The sequence below is a fragment of the Dasypus novemcinctus genome, chromosome 30, assembly GCF_030445035.2.
Source record: "Dasypus novemcinctus isolate mDasNov1 chromosome 30, mDasNov1.1.hap2, whole genome shotgun sequence".
Lineage (NCBI taxonomy): Eukaryota > Metazoa > Chordata > Mammalia > Cingulata > Dasypodidae > Dasypus > Dasypus novemcinctus.
This window is the reverse complement of record NC_080702.1, coordinates 17,051,033-17,057,032: the sequence shown is the minus strand read 5'-3', so window position 1 is coordinate 17,057,032 and position 6,000 is coordinate 17,051,033. Positions and strand designations below refer to the sequence as shown.

Sequence of the window (6,000 nt, the reverse complement as noted above, 5' to 3'; positions counted from 1 at the left end):
CCATGTGGAATCTGAGCCTCCTCTTGACATACAGGTGCAACGAACACAACCAATCCAAGGTCCACAGAGAAAAGGTGGCATTGGAGTGGGAAAAGTGGACATGGTGGCTGATGGGTATGGGGAATGGCAGGAAGAGATGAGATGTGGAGGTGCCCTTTGGGACTTAGAGTTGCCCTGGATGGTGCTGCAGGGGCAATCACCAGACACTGTAAATCCTCCCAGGGCCCACTGGATGGAATGTGGGAGAGTATGGGCCATGATGTGGACCATTGACCATGAGGTGCAGAGATTCCCAGAGATGTACTTACCAAATGCAATGGATGTGTCATGATGATGGGAGTGAGTGTTGCTGGGGGGGGGGGGGTGGTAGGGTGGGGGTGGTGGGGTTGAATGGGACCTCATATTTTTTTTAATGTAATATTTTTACAAAATCAATAAAAAAATAAACTGAATATGGGGAGCAATATACTATGAATTAAAAGGTCAATGTGGTCAGGAGAAAGGGAAAAAGAAAAGAGAGGAAAATAACATAGAGAGTGAATAGATGATAGAAAACCGATTAGAGGTATTAGAGATAAAATGTCAGAAATATTGGGGGTTAAACAGAGAGAGGTGGAATGTAAGAGAAACAACAATTGATGGAGGAGAGAATGATGTAAAGGAAAAGGGATAGCATTGGTAGCCACAATCAGTACACACAGAAAAGAGAAAATTGAGGATGAGGAAACACAGCAAATAAGAAAGGTTGCCTGCAGCACTAATATAAAAAAAGAAAAAAGGGAAAAACAAAAGGAGAAAGAGAGAAGAAAAAAATGCAGAGAGAGAGGGGAGAAAAAAGAAAAGAAAAAAAAAAAGGGTGGAGGGGGGGGGATACAGAGGAAGAAAAAACAAGAAAACAGACCAAGAGAAAAGACCAGACAAGGCCCCAGGCAAAGAATTCTCTTAGCAACTGAATAAACTGCTTAGGAGTCTGACCTTCCCCCTTTCTCCCTTCCTCACTTCCTTCTCTCCCAAGGCAGCAGGAAGTCTGTGTGAGGGCTCCTGTAGGAAATTCAAATGGGTCCCTGGTGAACCAACTCACCTGAGAAAATAATGACTCTTAATTTCTTGAGTGAGTACCCACCCCTTGCCAGGAACAATATATATGTTATTGGAAGCTTGTTAAGCACGTCCTACTGTCCCTCTCCCTTAGGTGTGCTACAAGGGGGCTGGTTAATTTTCTGACTCCACCTCCTCCCAGACCAAGTTTCCTATCCCAGAGCGTTTAGGTAAATTGGACTCTCTCACCAGATTTGCCTCTTTTCTATTCCTAGACTCTCCCCAGGTCAGCTAATATCTCCTCCAAACTCAATAAAAAGGGGGGTCCAGAAAATTGAACCTGCACTCCTTGGCCCCTCTGCACCTCCGACCTAAACTCTCCCACTTCCAGAGTTAGTCCATATCCTGAGGGGTAGGGCAATGCGGATTTCCGGGAGTGCTGGGTTCAGGAAACAGAGGCTTGGGAGAATGTGAACTCAGGGTGTTTAGTGTGGGCCACGGGGGTTCGGGGGACACAGGCTTGGGGTTCATGTGTTTGGGGGACACAGGGCTTGGAAACTCTGCCCCATGACTGGCAGTTCTCAGTGACCTCCGCGGCTCTTAGCCCTAGGGGGAAGGGGCTTACCTTCCCATGGCTTCTGCGTTCAGTGTTAGAAACCGGCAGTTCTACCTTGAGCAAACACCAATTCTGCTGCAGTCTCTCCAGATTGATGTCCAGACACCTCCTGCCCTGCAGGTTCCCGAAATTGCCTGCTCTGCTAGGACTCTGTCACCACACAGCCGGTCTCTTGTAGGAGAGATGATGATGGTGTACTTACTCAGACGCCATCTTGCCCCGTCTCCTCTCCATCATTTTTGAATGCCAGCTTTGCTGAATAGAGTATTCATGGTTGGAAATTTTTTCTTTTAGCACCTTGTCTATATCGTACCACTGCCTTCTTGCCTCCATGGTTTCAGATGAGAAATCAGCACTTAGTCTTATGGAACCTCCTTTGTATGTGATGGTTCTCTTTTCTCTTGCTTCCTTCCATATTTTTCTTTGTCTAGAGCATTGGATAATTTGACAAGTATATGTCTTGGGGTAGGCCTGTTGGGATTTATGCTGTTTGGAGTGTGTTGTGCTTTCTGGACATGTACATCCATCTCCCTCACTAGGTTTGGGAAGTTTTCCGCTATTATTTCCTCCAACACCCCTTCTGTCCCCTTTCCCTTCATTCCTCTTTCTGGGATGCCTATTTGTTGAAGAGACCATTCTCTCCCAGTTGAGTGGGCTTGGTGTCCTTGTCGAAAATGAGGTGACTCTCTATGTGAGGATCTGTATCAGGACTCTAAATTCAATTCCGTTGGTCAGTATGTCTATCCTTTTGACAACACCATGCAGTTCTTACCACTGTAGCTTTTTAGTATGTTTTATGGTCAACTAGTGTGATTCCTCTGATTGGATTTTCTCTTTTCAATATGTCTTTGGCTATTCAGTGCCTCTTGCCCTTCCAAATAAATCCCATAGATAGTTTTTCCAGTTTATTAGAAAATGCTGTGTTGATTTTTTTTGGGATTGTATTAAGTCTGTAGATTTGTTTGGGTAGAATAGACATCTTAATGATATTTATTCTTCCTTTCCATGAACAGGGAATATTCTTCCATTTTTTTACTCTCAATTTCTTTTAACAGTGTTATGTAGTTTTGTGTTTATAAGTCATTTACATCTTTAGTTAAATTCATTCCTATGTATGTGATTTTTTTTTTTTTGTTACTATTTTAAATATATTTTTTCTTGATTTCCTGCTCGGATTGATCATTATTGATATACGAGTTTGATTTTTGCGAGCATGTCGGACAGCACGTGATTGGTGCCTCACGCTGTCCGTCAAGGGTAGGGCCCCTCCCCCTTAGGGGCGTGGAGACCCTGAGCGGGCAGGACCTCATTGGCCCAGGCGCTGGCTTAAAAGCCCCGCCCCTCAAGTCACGTCCAGTCCACGTCGTGGGGGCTCCTTTAAGAGCTCGCGGTGTTTGTGAAACTCGCGGTGTTTGGGGAGCTCGCGAGAACCTGCTGGCGTGTTCCGGGTAGGAGGACGTGTAGGCCGGCGTGGGGACTGCGGAAGCACTCGGCCCATCGCACAGGGACCCCGCCTGTGGACCCACCCCACGGCAATGGTAAGTTTGGGGACCCAAGTTGGCGTCGGGTGGGGCGCAGGTGGGCGGGGACCCCCAGAGGCGCTGAAAAGCGGGCGAGCGAGCCTCCCCTTGCTGCGTCGAGGGGGCGCCCGTGCCGCGACCCCTAAAGTTCCTGCTGGCTCCCCTGTGGGGGGTGCGGGGGGCGGAAAGTTGTGCGCGCCTCCCGGGTCCCAGAAAGTTGTGCGGGGCGCCTGGGTCCTGCGCGCCCTCGCGGCCTGTAGGGCACCAGGCAGGGCCGCGCCGGGTGGGGGCACTGCTTCCGTGGGCGGTGCGGGGCGGGGGGCGCAGGGTGCAGTCGGGGGTCCCGGCCCAGCCCGACTGGCCTGCGGCGCAGGGCCCTGTGTCAGAATAAGGGTCCCGCGGCCCACGGGAAGGGCGGCCCGCCCCTCCCTCCCACAGCCCCACCTTTCCCCCACCATGGTCATCTTCCCCCCCACTGTCCCCCCTTTACCCCCACGGTCCTCCGCGGCTCTTAAAGGGGTTACTGCTGAGGGGGAATTGATGGATCCCAGGGGAAGGGCTCCAGGGAAGGCTCAGGGGGAGCGTGACTGACACCTGGTGTGTGCCTGCAGGGAGCCCAGTGAATGGGGACCCCTCTCGGGTGGGGCCTCTGGGTGCAGGGTTGTGCCCAGCCTGGGAGTATTGCAGGGATCACACCAGTTTGCAACTAAAAGTGTGTATCCTTCCCCAGTGGTCTGCAGGTGTGGGCCCCTCCTCCTCTTAGGGACTTTGCATTCTTTGGGTCAAAGCCCTGGTGGGTCACTTGAGCCTTTAATTGTGTGTCTTTCCTGTTTTACTCCTTTCTGCTCTCTGAGATTCCACAGGGCAGGTGAGGTCTGGGTTCTAGGGGCCCACTCCCACTGTGTCCCCTCCTGGCTGTGGCGGCACTAGAAGCCCTGGGACAGCTTCAGCCTTGGCTTCCCTCAGAGCTCCCCATGGTCCCAGGAACACTCTTTTCATTTTGGTAGTGGTTATAGCTTTTCTTAAAAGTTTGATTTCTTGGGGTAATGCTGGGTAGACATGGTTGGTGAACTCTTGCTAAGGTGGTAGCTTGCTAGGGCTGGAGGAGGGCAGCTGGCCAGTGGGGGCCCCTGGATTTGGGTGCCTGCTAGGACCCTCTGCACAGACTGGGGAAGGGCGCCTGCTGGTCAGGCCACCTGCCTGAGGCTGCTGAGGCAGCCCAGGGGTGTGCTGAGTGTTTCCAGGAGCTCCAGGGAGCCTCTCCTTTGCAGGGAGGTGACTGGGTGACTTGGGGACACCATTCTTGCCCTGCTTTGTCTGCCAAGAGCAGTCACCCAGCTGGCCTTAAAGAAGCCAGACTGCAGAGGAAGTCTCTGCATTAACTGTTCTCAGCCTCTTAGAAGAGTTGTTCCCGTTCTAGGGGAGCAGTTGAGGGCTGTGGAACTGCTGTTCTTAGGACAGATGGGCTGGACCTTCTCAACCCCCAGCCCCTTCATTTGTCCCCTGCAGTTCCCCCTGAACTTCTGCAGGTGATTTTCACAGGGTTGCCACCCTGGAGGGGGGTTGCCAGGCAGGGCTGCTGGGTGTCCTGTCACTTCTGTGCAGATGACCACACTGTTCTCCTAATGCACTGTCATTCTGCAGATCCTAAGTATGACCAGGAAGAATATAATGCTATTCTCAGTGGAAAAATTGGGGAAGTTTTATACCAAAACCTTAGCAATGACATTTTTGGATGAGGATTAGCAGTCTTTTATTTTTTAATTTTCAAAGAAATTAATTTTATTGATACACCTATATTTTTTAACAAATCAGTTTTATTGATAAATGTTAATAAAGCATACAATTCATTTAAAGTGTCCAATGCATGGCATTTGTATAATCATGTGCATTCATTACCTCAGTCATTGGAATATTTTCATTATTTCAATAATAAGAAAAATAAACCAATAAAATTCTTCACCCCTCTATTTGTTTTCCCTGCTGGAAATAGCTTCTATTTCTGGCTTTTCTAGCACAATTATTTATGTTTTAAGCAGTTTTATTGAGTTTTATTCACATACCATACAGTCTATCCAAAGTGTATAATCAGTGGATTTTAGTATTATCACAATGTTGTGCATCCATCACCATAAAATATTTTTTTTTTTTGAGAGATAACGTGTTTTGTTTTGTTTTATTTATTTATTTATTTATTTATTTAATTTCCCCCCCCTCCCCTGGTTGTCTGTTCTTGGTGTCTATTTGCTGCGTCTTGTTTCTTTGTCCGCTTCTGTTGTTGTCAGCGGCTCGGGAAGTGTGGGCGGCGCCATTCCTGGGCAGGCTGCTCTTTCTTTTCACGATGGGCGGCTTTCCTCACGGGCGCACTCCTTGCGCGTGGGGGCCCCATGCGGGGGACACCCTTGCGTGGCACGGCACTCCTTGCGTGCATCAGCACTGCACATGGCCAGCTCCACACGGGTCAAGGAGGCCCGGGGTTTGAACCGCGGACCTCCCATATGGTAGACGGATGCCCTAACCACTGGGCCAAAGTCTGTTTCCCACCATAAAATATTTTAAACATTTTCAGTACTCTAAAAAGAAAAACCCCATGTCCTTTAGCAGTCCTTCCCCAGCCCTACATAACCACAAATCTAACTTCATCTTTATAAACTGATTTACATTTTCCATAAATGGAATCTTGCAATATGTCGGACTTTGTGTCAGGTTTCTTTCACTTAGCATAAGTGATATTATATTAACATTTTGTAGTGTGAACATACATTTGTTCAGTTTCAAAGAATAGATTATCTCTTTTTTGTTACCTCTTTTTCTTGAGTTATAAAT

At 48.5% G+C, this 6,000-nt stretch overlaps 1 long non-coding RNA gene across 1 annotated transcript in view; it reads left to right on the top strand.

Moving 5' to 3' along the window:
- The first annotated feature begins 3,101 nt into the window (after positions 1-3,101).
- LOC139437924 (uncharacterized) overlaps positions 3,102-6,000 on the top strand; it is a 195,706-nt gene continuing 192,807 nt past the window's right edge. The window contains exon 1 of the long non-coding RNA XR_011647801.1: positions 3,102-3,192. This is a non-coding gene — a long non-coding RNA (uncharacterized lncRNA). The remainder of the gene's footprint in view (positions 3,193-6,000) is intronic.